The following is a 12,412-nucleotide window of genomic DNA, read 5'->3' as shown; positions in this document are numbered from 1 at the left end:
AATTCGGACAACCGGGCCGGACGTTTTTAAAGTTTTGAATTAAAAACGCGGGCAAACCCGGATAAAACCGGGACATCTGGCAACCTTACGTTATTCTCGATTTGTTTCCATTTGGTAGTTTCACCCTTATTAAATGTATCGCTAAAAATATCAAGATGAATATTTCGTTGAGCAATTCAAATCGCAAGTGATTACAGATTGATAATATCGATGGATAATTTCATTTCAAATTTATTATCAATGTCAGTTAGCATACACAATTTAACTGAAAATTACAAATATTATTATTGATATATTGCATGTTTTGTTTTACTAAAAAAATGTTTTTATTTTATTGAAATCATCCACATGATTGTAAAAATGGAATAGCTGTTAAATGATGACATTTTCTGATATAGACATGTTATCGTTCGTAACATTTTAGAAGGAATAACCATGTATTCTTGGAGAGTTGTTTAACATTTTAATTCTAGCTGTTATTTCAAAAGTCAAATTTCGAACTAAAACTTTAAATTTCAATCTCTGACACCATACCGTAGGAAGGATCGGCTAACAGGGGGCTTTTCTGATGACAAAATTTTTCCTTGAACATTTTTGCTTCAACAATGCATGCATAAAAATATTACAAATAAAAAAGGATTGAAATATAATTAGGTATTTCTTTAAAGTCCTAACTCTCGAACAAAGGTCTTAGAAGTCGCCAATTTTTGTTATAAAGTAAAGATATTTTGATGATCTCATTATGAAGAGTAAATTTTTTAATTTGCATAAAATCATTAGTTTTTAGCTAATTCCTTTAACCACAAACCAGTGATTGAATTTTGCTGAGCATGAGTTGATCAACCATCTCTCGCTCAACGCTTTACTCGGAAGCAAAGGTTGTTTTGAGGCAGCGAAAACGACAAAACCAATGATGTATACGCTCTCAACATGGCCGCCTTCATGAAGCAATATACATTCGAGGCAGCGAATCCAAAAAACCAAACGAATGGCTCTCACTCATCTCCTGTCACAACCTTGAGGGAACCGAATTCAAAAGGCAGAGCAAACCCGAGTCTCCTCGTTTGTGCTTGGATCGAATGCGTGAGGTTTTTCTGCTATTGCTATTATTGCACAGCAACCGCACGCAGGCAGCTAGTTTTTTCATTTCTTTTTCTTCCCCCCTCTTTCACCATACGTTGCGGGCCGTGCAACGCAATAAGTTCGGTTGTTTTTGTTGTTGCCTCAACCTTTGCGGTCGGCTCGAGTTATTCAAATTCAACAACGTAAATGAGTATGTGTGCCTCGTCTTCTTCATGCATCATGTAGCAACCGAACGTTGAGAGAGTTCGTTCGGGGCAGCAAACGGATAGTGTCTCTCAGAGCAGATCCTCCTCATGGGGGGAGGTTTGAATGAATGTATATGTATCGTCTCCTGTATAGCTATGCGAGGCCTCAAAGTGTGTATTTTGAATGCCTCTGATGAGAAAATTGGTGAGGATTTCAATCACTGCCACAAACATAACCATTTAAAGAAAAAATGAAAATTTATCAATTATTAGGAAATAAAAGAAGTTTAGTGTATGGAGATCACCTGAATGTAATCTTTTTTTTATGAGAATTCCAGTTACCAGTCTTTTTTAAAGCAAAAACGAATTTTGTTTTTATTAATTCAGTGTTTCAATCCGTTTTGGATTTTCTTCAGGCACTGAAAATTTATTTTTACAAAGCATTTTGCCGATTACAAATATATGATATTTACCTAAAAAGTTTCGTTTTCTTGTTGAGGTAGACTCGGCTGGTCGTTTGAAACTGTCTTTTAATCTTGCTTTGTTATAACTGAGATGCAGGGTTTAACTTTCTGTGATTATTTTCTCATGGATAAAATCCGTTTGTCTGGGGTATATTTGATAATTTTTCCTCAGCATCAGAATATGCAGACTTCACTTTTTGGGATTGAAACGTTTGATTTAAAAAAAAAAACAAAAATCGTTCTTGCTTTAAAAAAGACTGCAAGCCGGAATTCCCATAGGATATAAGAAATATAAGTAGAAGACCAGGTTTGCAATTCAAATCAAATTTGTTTATAACTCTTGTAAACTCGATCAAACTCTAAGACTATTACCGTATGGTAAGAAAATCAATTATGCAACTTTTTGAAGCGGTCCAATTTATATTCCCTACATAATTTAAGATAACGAAAGTCGAGCAATACCTGTACTTCTGTCATCTGGATTGCTTTACAGACATTGACAGATCAACCTACTGTCAAAATCTCACTTCCGCTGAATCATTTCCAACATCTCGTGGTAGTGAGCAGACAGCAAAGTGATTTAAGTCGTGTACCTGCCTAAAATCATCAAAGCTCAAACCAGTCCTAGAATCAATCGATCGTAACGATTCGAATTTGATCAAAAGGTAATATGAATGATTAAATTTAATGTAAATCATGTCATAAAGCTCACGCACTGAATATACTCTCAGGATTCCTAAGATTAATCGCATGCCATCTAAGAATACCCGCCGAGTGACGGTATATTCCGCATGTTGATGACGATAACGTAGGGCAGGAGCAAAATCATTAAAGGTAAGCTTTAATGGCTCTAAAATAAACGGATTTTAAATACTGGAAATTCCCACAGACAGCAGAGGACTACGGATGATTTGTTGGATATCCCACATTTTCCCACGTTGCCAAATTGCACGTGAAGTATCGGACGAAAGACTGCGCTCAACATAAAGCCAATCAAAGGTAAGCCTTACTGATTCAGAACGTTCAGAGTCTCAAACATTGGATCTTCTCACAGGCCGAAGCTCACCTAAAGATTCCAATAAGAAAATTGGAGCAATCAACCCAGCTGTAGTAAGGAAACGCCAAGCCCTCGGCAGAGGTAAACATTTAAATCTTCCGCTATTTACATCACACTGATTTCGTTGCCTTCAGGGCTTTTCTTCTCGTTTTTTGGATTGATTTTTTTCGGTGATTCAATTTTGTATAGGTCGGAACCACAACCGTGTGTGAGACATCCATCTAGCACCACACGTCTGATCTCTACCTGGGTATGCTCGGATGTTGATCTGAAGCAGTGTGCGTTCCATGATTGGCGCGAAGCAAGCCGTCGCTCAACGGAGGCCGGGAGCAAGGGAGCAGTGTTTAGTTGCGAGATTCACTCCGGCGTGTCGGGCGTGAACGACGATTCGTCCGTTTTGTGTCGTGAACGAAGTTCTGTCGCGTCCGAAAATCAGCTATCTCTGCCGCCTCTCAGATCGCGCACATCGTGGGAAATAAGAAAAGTGAATTCACCATCGTGGGAAAAGGAGGAGGAGATCTTGCATGTGATCTTATATGTGCTGTGTTGTGCATGTACGGACATCACGATGGCCTATGTTGCCTGAAGGAGAATTGAGCAACTAGCCCCTCTCTCTCAATGTGCGGCACAGCGAATTGGTGTTAGTGCAGTGAGTGTTATGTGTTAGCCCGTATCACCAAGACATCGTTGCAATCCCATTGGCCGGGTTTGTTGTGATCACTCCTTCTTTGCTGGATTTAAGAAGGATCGACTCGGAGGCGGGCAAAGCGAATCAGCTGTTGTGCATGTTGCATGAATGAGTGGAGAATCCTGGAACAGCTGTTATTTGCTTGGCTGCGCATTAGACTAGTTCACTTTTCGGCTTTTTTCGCTGATCGCAATGCCACTTACAGGGATTGATCCTCATTCATTTTCAAGAACTCTGGCCGAATTTGAGCTCATTTGAGTAAGTTTCCAGCGTGCGCTAGAAGTGTTATTGAAAAAAGTCCATTTTTCTGGAAAATTTTCGTAGATGTGTTCTAGCAAGCTGTTGTTAATATAAAATGATAATTTTAAAGTGCTCGGTGATTGGTATGACAAGCATTCGTATGGACCTGATTTAGATAATTGACTAAATCAAACCAAAAAAATTAAAAAATTCATAAACTACCAACTTTTACAGAAAATTTACTTACAAGTTGAGAGCTTAAAATCAGTAGTAAATAGAAAAAAAATATTTTCGATATAAACTTTTCATAAAAAGATAGCCTTATTTATTACCTTTAATTTGATGTATAACACTTAATGATCGCAAGAGTGCTAGCAAAGTTATTCAAATATCTATGCAACAAATTTGATTTGATAAAATATTTTTCATTCAAGTTTGCTCCACACCAACTTGTGCACAAGAAAGGATATTTTATTCTATCAAGTACCCCATGACGGGGGCAGGAGTTAAAAAAAAGCGCGCGCTTTGATCAAGTTGTAAGCAAGTCCTCTTGATGCCACGTTTTGCAGGTTGCATGATGCTAAAACTTGAATGGAGACAACATTATCATTCAAAGAATGTGATGTGAATGTTTGAATATCTTTGCTTGTACTGTTGCGATAATTAAGTGTATTACATCAAATTAAAGGTTATAAATAAGGCTATCTTTTTATGAAAATTTTATATCGAAAATATTTTTTTTCTATTTACTACTGATTTTAAGCTCTCAACTTGTAAGTAAATTTTCTGTAAAAGTTGGTAGTTTATGAATTTTTAAATTTTTTCGGTTTGATTTAGTCAATTATCTAAAACAGGTCCATACGAATGCTTATCATACCAATCACCGAGCACTATAAAATTATCATTTTATATTAACAACAGCTTGCTAGAACAAATCTACGAAAATTTTCCAGAAAAATGGACTTTTTTCAATAAAACTTCTAGCGCACGCTGGAAACTTACTCAAATGAGCTCAAATTCGGCCAGAGTTCTTGAAAATGAATGAGGATCAATCCCTGTAAGTGGCGTTGTGATCAGCGAAAAAAGCCGAAAAGTGAACTAGTCTACTGCGCATTCATCGGACCAGTGTTGGAGTAGGCTAAGGTAAAATTAGTTTTTGGCTTTAAACACTTACAATTTAGCAGTTTTCATATCGAGAGGTCTTATTGCACCTTATTCGATACTGACGATAATGATTGCAGTTCATGCTTAAGAAATTGAAGCCATATATTATACCATTATGCTACACCGAAACATAAACTAGAAGTCTTGTCTTTTCAATAAGTTCTTGTCAATAAATAAGTCGATTTGTCGGCACATTAGTCGATACCATGGAAGTCATTGAAGTTTATTGAATAATGGTCAAGCAGGTCTAAAGTCAGAACGAATTTCTTGAGAACCGACAGTCTTCAATCTATATCCTTACTATGATTGAATGAGAAGTCTCAATTGTTGTCATTATGATTTGGTCGAGATAATTTGAGTGTCGTAATTAGGTCAAGAATCGGTGTCATCCAGTCCTTTTGTCGAAACTTTAATACGAGTTAAGGAGCTCCGGCAATAAGACTTTTAGTTGAAAGTTTGTTTTCGAAGAATCTGCTAATGTAATGGTAAACAAGAAATCATTTAAATATAATTCCAACTGAATAAAAACTTGAAGTTAAAGCACCAGTTCATGGCCAACAAAAAAATTTCATAAATTATTTATTTCATATACTTTTTAAATTAAATCTTGATTTTTTTAACAACGATACATTCAAAACGATTTCATTTTTTTATATTTGTGTTTTCTTCTTATTGTGTTTCAAACTGACTCTGATTGAATAAAATATTTAAATTTTGAAACCAAATCAATCAAAATTATGAAACTCCGATCCCCTGCAAATGAAATCTTTGATAATATTCTCAAAATTATTTTTAATCTTGATTCTAAGACTCAACTCCGAGCTGAATCGTAATCTGAAATTAAAATTTTATTACCAAATCTCCATACCATTTGAACCTGAGTTCAATATCGGAATTTCCAGATGTCCTGATAAAAGTATCAATTTGGGCCGGAACAAACATTGAATTTATCTTTTGTTATCTTCCCCGTCTACATTTCCGAAAATCCCGAAAGGGTGAATGAATAAAGTTTGAAGCTTTTTATGGAAAATATCGAAAAAAATATTAAAAAAAAAAAATCAAAAATTTATAGAGTGAAAAACAAATTGTAGAAGATGAGAATTGTATCATCTTTTGTATTCAAGATTTTTCAAATTTTCGATCTCAAATACCTGTTTTTTTCGATTTTGTACTATGTAGATTTTAGGCAAGTTTGTTGCGTGCAGACTCTTGACCAATTTATTGAAAATTCGGTACATTTTTTCTTGTACCCACCTCCCCTCCACCCCTTCGTGACAGATTCAAGTGATTAAAGAAGGATTTAAATTTTGTTCCTGCTTAATTAAGAAAAAAAATTGAATTGGTATCAAAGTCTTCAATCAGAAATCCTTCAGTTATTTATTCAAGTTAAGTTCAACTTGTGAATCTCATGAAAATTGTGAATGATGAAACATAAAACTGTTTCCGATTTTCCAAATTTGGATCTCGTGGATAATGAAAATTTCTTAAGTTCTAATTCTGCATAGGAAGTAAAACTAGCAAATCCATATCTTAAAACAGTTTGTTATTTTAATATTTACTTTTCATATTCGGAAATTATGTGTTTCTAGTTTCGAATATGGAAAATGAATCTAGTTTAACTTTAAAATAAAAAACCAAAATTCCAATCAGCATGTATTCCCAATGATGATCCAAACTGAATTTCAAAAACAATAAATTTAATACAGAACCCGGCATCCGATCACATACATCAAATTTCAATGTTTTAAAGTAAATTTGAATCCGAAATAATTCTAGATGAAGCTTCTCCATCAGCACCAGGCCGTGCAAATCCGGGTTATTTTCTCTAATATCCGCCAATATCAAAATTATCATCTATTATCATCACAAAGAAAAATACTTGAAACATAGTTTTTTGCCAATTGAAAAACATCAGCCAACTTAAAATCATATTTTAAGCTTCAAAAAAGCGTTCATGTATATTTAAAAAAAAATTGATCTATAAATTTGGACGCAAAATACATAATCTATCTACAAATGTGTGTTGGGTTTAGCAAATAAAGTGAATCATTTTGGTCGTGCATCAAAATTTGATCGAGAATCGCTTGGCATTTCTGGACCCTCATGAAGGGGTATAACCCTCTAACTCCCCCCTCCCACCTATTTTGAAAACTGGATTATTTCCATTGATTGATATCATTAAATTTGTTCAAGAATCAGGCATATTTTATTTAAGCCAAGAATCAATAAAAAAAAAATCAAATAAGCTATGTTCATATTGTTAAGATAATTCCTAATTTAACCTATTTTTGTAAATATAAAGACATTTATAGATAGCAATAATAAACCACGTACGAATCAGTGATTGTATTGTTGTTTTTTTAAAAGTTCATTTCATATTTTTGCTAATCACATTTTGAGCCATTTGTAGAATCTAAATAGTTGATACTTTTACAAACCTAAATCCGAATCAATGAAGAATAAAATTTATTTCATATTGATCTTTGTTGCTACTCATCTTACCTTAAACAGTTATTTTCTTACTACTCAAATAAGGTTCGTTTTAAGTCAAAAGTGCTGCAAGATATTATGGGTAGAAGTATCAGAATTCTCATTGAGGAATGAGTACTTTACCGGTTATGGAACATGAGAAGTGAAAAGTAATGATGAGCTATGTGTAATTATTCACTCATACTTTTTTGGCTAAAAAGGTTTGAATCAATTTTTGTTGGTTTTTGGTGAGCTAGCAGATAAGAAATTTCCGTTAACAATAAGTTTTCCTAAATAGATGCCGCCTCATCTTGAAAGGTCAAACATAGAATAAGAATTTAAAAAATGTTTTTTATATTCAATTGTATGATGAGGAAAAAAAATAGAAAATATGGTAACAAGCTTTACGTATTTCGGTTGTATTTCGAGTGTTAAATCTACTTCATTATTTTTTTGTGTTATAATGTCTGAATATAAAATTGGAATAATATAGGTAAAGGAAAATAAAAAACAACTTATTTCTTTAGGCAAAAGTAAGAGAGAAGAAGATAGTGTTGATAGTTTTGATTACACTAGTCAAAAGTGTCTGCTGATCATATCCTCTCTAAAGCACAAGATTGATCATTCATCCCTTTCTGCCCCGGCTTAACCTATCCATTGACCACTAGGACGTGGACGGCGCCGTTATTGATGTTAAAGAGAGGCTTCAGGTTTGAGCATTGTGAATGTACTGTCAATTTCAGGCTCCATTCAAGAAGCTTTTAAACTTGAACAGTTCATTCGGGGTTTATGCCAAGCAATCACTAACTTTAACAGAGTTAGTCTACTTACTTTTTTAGTTAGTGATTTCAAACTCTGTTTATAAGTAAGGTATGGTATTTAAACGCCGTTTTTCTTTTGAAACTTTGGTATTTTGCTCCAATTTATCCTTCAAAGAAATAAAAAAAAAGAAATCGGCAGTTAGTAATCAAAGTGAATTGAAACTTAACGATCCAGCCAAAACAAAAATTGAACAAAGTAGATTATTGAAGCCGCCAGAAATACCTAAACTACTTTTAATTGAACTCCTAAGTGGAAACTCATGATAATGAAAGGCATTGAAGCTTTGACGCCATGCTAAGATTTTAAAATTCTAGATTATATTTAGGAATCAAGATTAAGAATAATATATTTTTTGGTAATACTTTGAATTCATACTTTCAGTAAAGAATATAGAAAATCTCCTGATTTACCTTTATGGGAGGTATAACCTTCAAAATACCACCATTTCTACGACAAAAAAAACTCTCGGATTATTTTTTCTTTAAATGCAAATTTTCGCACCAGGCTTTAGGAGCACTTTTACTTTTTTGCCCCAAATGATGTGCAGAAAAATTAAGGAGGCAGAAAGAGATCGGCATAGCTTTCTTTTCTCCTTCTTCGGCACCAACAGGGAGGGGGAAGATTCCATTTCTGAAGAATGATAAATTCCTTTTCTCGGAAAACATGCTGAAAAAGAGGAGGGGGTGTTTGTGCAAACGGAACGAAACGACTGCAGTGAAACTGGTGGTCCCGGGAGACTATTTTGCGGACTTGGGCCCTGTATCGGAGGACCTGGAAACGTTCCGGGGCTGGAAGTGTGTCGTTTTGTAAATGAGGGGATCAATTTTTACATTATGATTATTCGTTCATTGCAATAAAGGCATTGCTTGTTTCCGTTCTGGCTCGTTGGGTGGTTTTCCCATAGTTGGATCGGTTAAATTCAGACTGTGTCGTTCAAGTGAAGTACGGAATAGAACCGGGGGGGAGGCGCCACTTTTGTTAGGTTTCCTTGCTTTTTCCTCCCCAATTGCTGTTTTTTGTTGTCGTTATTGTACGATGGATGGAATGCTAGGATTTGTTGATTTGAGATTGAAGCGACTATCGTGAAAGTGTCCGAAGGATTATTCGATTATTTGAGCAAATAAATTTCTGAAATGGAATTTGTTCGAGACAGACAGATATGGAGTGGAAAGCATTTGACGAAATGCTTTGTTAAGAAATTTATGAAAAGGGGTCAAACATTTGTAAAGCATTTATTTCAAATACATTCATACGTACGAATTTATGAGAGCCGTATGAAAGACATCAACCTTTGAAGTGGTATGCACACAGCTTTGAAAAGAACTATTATAAAAGTTCATTGAGATTCTTTTTACAGTAAATAAAAAAAACCTGACAGTCAATATATCTTGCGTGAGCTTTGATTACGTCGTATGAAACAACATTAGCAGTGCTGCAAATTATCTTCAAGCACGAATGATACTGACTGTGATTTTCTATCAGTGTAAAAAGCTTCATCTGAAATGAACGGAATAGAAAAGTCAACAAATATAAAAGCTTCTGATCGGCTCGGTCATCCTCGTGCCTACAGAAAGCTGTGTGAGTGTGTCTATCAGTCAGTAGAAAGCTCACTCGTAAACCCGAACTAACTTGTTTCACTCGAAAGCTACGAAAGCGTCTTTCGCTTGGGCATTTCTGTCACTTACTGTTTTTGATCAGTGACTGCAGCTTAAGCATTTAATCAGTGTCAGCGAAAGTTGCTGATAATTTCAGTAAGCATTTGTGTTTGCCATTTTTGCAAATTATGAATTGGGATTCAAAAAGAAAACGCGAATTGAAAATCGCTGAGACTATACGTTTACTTGAAGGGGGACAAGAGGATGGATGTATATAAAAAAAAAATTGAATTTATGGTAATTAATAATGACAAAAATATGATAAAACGAGGTCAAAAAATGACAAAATTACTACACAATGTGATAAATATGTTGAAAACATGATAAAATTTTGACAAAAGTATGAGAAAAATCTGACAAATATGACTAAAATTTGACAATAAAATGACATCAGTCAAACAATTATGTCATAAATATGATAAAAAATTGACAATAAAATGACAAAACATAACAAAAATAAGACAAAAATCCGACAAATGAGACAAAAATGTGACAAATGTGATAAAAATATGAAAAATAACACAAAAATGAAGCAAATTATTTACAATACAATGACAAAACATGACAACAAAATTATAAAATTATGACAAAGTCTGACAAAAACGACATAAATTTAACAATAAAATGATTTAACTTCGAGAAAACTTTGTCAAAAACATGTGTTATGTGATGAAAATAAGACAACATTATGACATAAATCTTATGATTAAAACAAAATTATCACAAAAAATTGACAATAAAATTATTTATGTTGTTAAAAAATGACAACAATCTGGAAGATATGTAATATTTAATCATTTTGTCAAATTTTTACATAGTTTGACGAAATAGTCGTATTTTTGTTCTTTTGATATCAAATTTTCAAGTATATAAATTTGTCTGACTTCACAATTCCATGTCATGATTTTGTCAATTTATTGACATATTTTTACCACGCTTGTCATATTTTTGTCAATTGTTTACGACATTTGTCATTTTTTTTTGCCATGATTTTGTCTTTTTTGTCATATTTTTGTTAAAATATTGTCACATTTTAATCAGATTTGTCATATTTTCGACAGAGTTGTGTTAGTAAATATTTTACAATTGTATTGTAAATTTCATTCCTATTTGTCAGATTTTTTTTTGTCATAATTTTGTCATACTTTTACCACATTTGTCATGTTTTGTCATTTTATTGCCAACTTTTTGTCATAATTTTGTCCCCCACATTCGTCTACACGCTCCCTCGCCAGCGTTCGTCTCGCCAACCCGAACACCCATTTCTAAACCTTCCCACCTCTTCACACCATTTGAAACCAGTGTTCTGAATATCACTCATTTTCAATGAATGTTTCTGATTGCACTTCGCACCTGAACGTACAGCGGTCGGGTTTCGTTATTGATTGCTACTGGACCTACCCGATCATCGATCGTTCAATTCATCGCTAAAATACAGATCACCTCGCACGATGCTTGCTGTCAAAACAGTGCAGCACCATCATCAAATTGGAATATCACCAATGCGCAATGCATATGGCGAATCTTGTTGGTCTTCGATCAGGAGTGAATGGATCAGGCAGTGAGTGAATGATACATGAAGCCGATCCTTAGCGTATTTTGTTTGATTTGATATAAAGCAAATTAATAAATTTATTTGTTGTTATAACGTTTTTTAACATCAGTATGATCAAAATCAAATTGCAGTTGTGTTTGTGAGGGAAAGATGTTCACTTTCGCCGTGTTTTTCAATTTTTACAAGTTCTCTTATTAAAATGTCGTACGTCACGTTAAAACTACTGAGAATTTATGGTGTCCCGCACAACTGTTTGATTTTTCTCGTCCTGCAAAAAATAATTTTGAATTTCATATAATTCAGGCAGATACTGAGTGAGCTACATTCAGAATGGATCAGTTTGTATCTCACTCATCTCCGATATGCGATGTTTGCTGAACCGATGATTCTGAATGATGCGACTCGGTTTGCATAGCTGATAGGAGCGCTGATCGAGATTGCATACCAGCCAGGCGAAGCAGTAGCGAGAGGCGCTATCCCATTATACAATCGGAATGTTTCCAACAGGAAACGCATCCTGAGTGTTTGTTTTGATTGATTTTCGGACCATTGTTTGAAACAGACGTATTTTTTATCAGAATCCTTCAAAAATAGCGATCTCAGCAGTAATTCTGAAATTTGCGCATGTCTAGCGAGTCGAACAATCTTTGTCACCATTCAACTAAACTTAATGATAATAGAAGGAAGCTTTTTTCACTTTCAGCAATGTTCGCTTGAAACTGAAAATGTAGATTGGATAACCTCATGAACCTGCAAAGAGCCTGAAAGTATACTAAGCACCGATGTTGCCGATTGGTGAATGAGTGTGCAGAGAGCTTTCAGGACTGAGCTTTCAGTTCATTCTCGTATGAATCTAGTTGGAATTAAACTGACCGATACACTGCACTAAAGTCAGCTGATAATTTCTCACTGACACTGAAAATTTGCAGCATTGTTACATTAGTTTTCAACAAGCAATAATCGCACCTCGCAATAATTGCAAAGCTTGTTTGAAGCATAATGTAAACAAAGAGTTTTGTTACCAAAAAAT

This window comes from Uranotaenia lowii, chromosome 3 (assembly GCF_029784155.1).
Source record: "Uranotaenia lowii strain MFRU-FL chromosome 3, ASM2978415v1, whole genome shotgun sequence".
Taxonomy (NCBI): domain Eukaryota; kingdom Metazoa; phylum Arthropoda; class Insecta; order Diptera; family Culicidae; genus Uranotaenia; species Uranotaenia lowii.
This window is presented reverse-complemented; position numbering follows the sequence as displayed.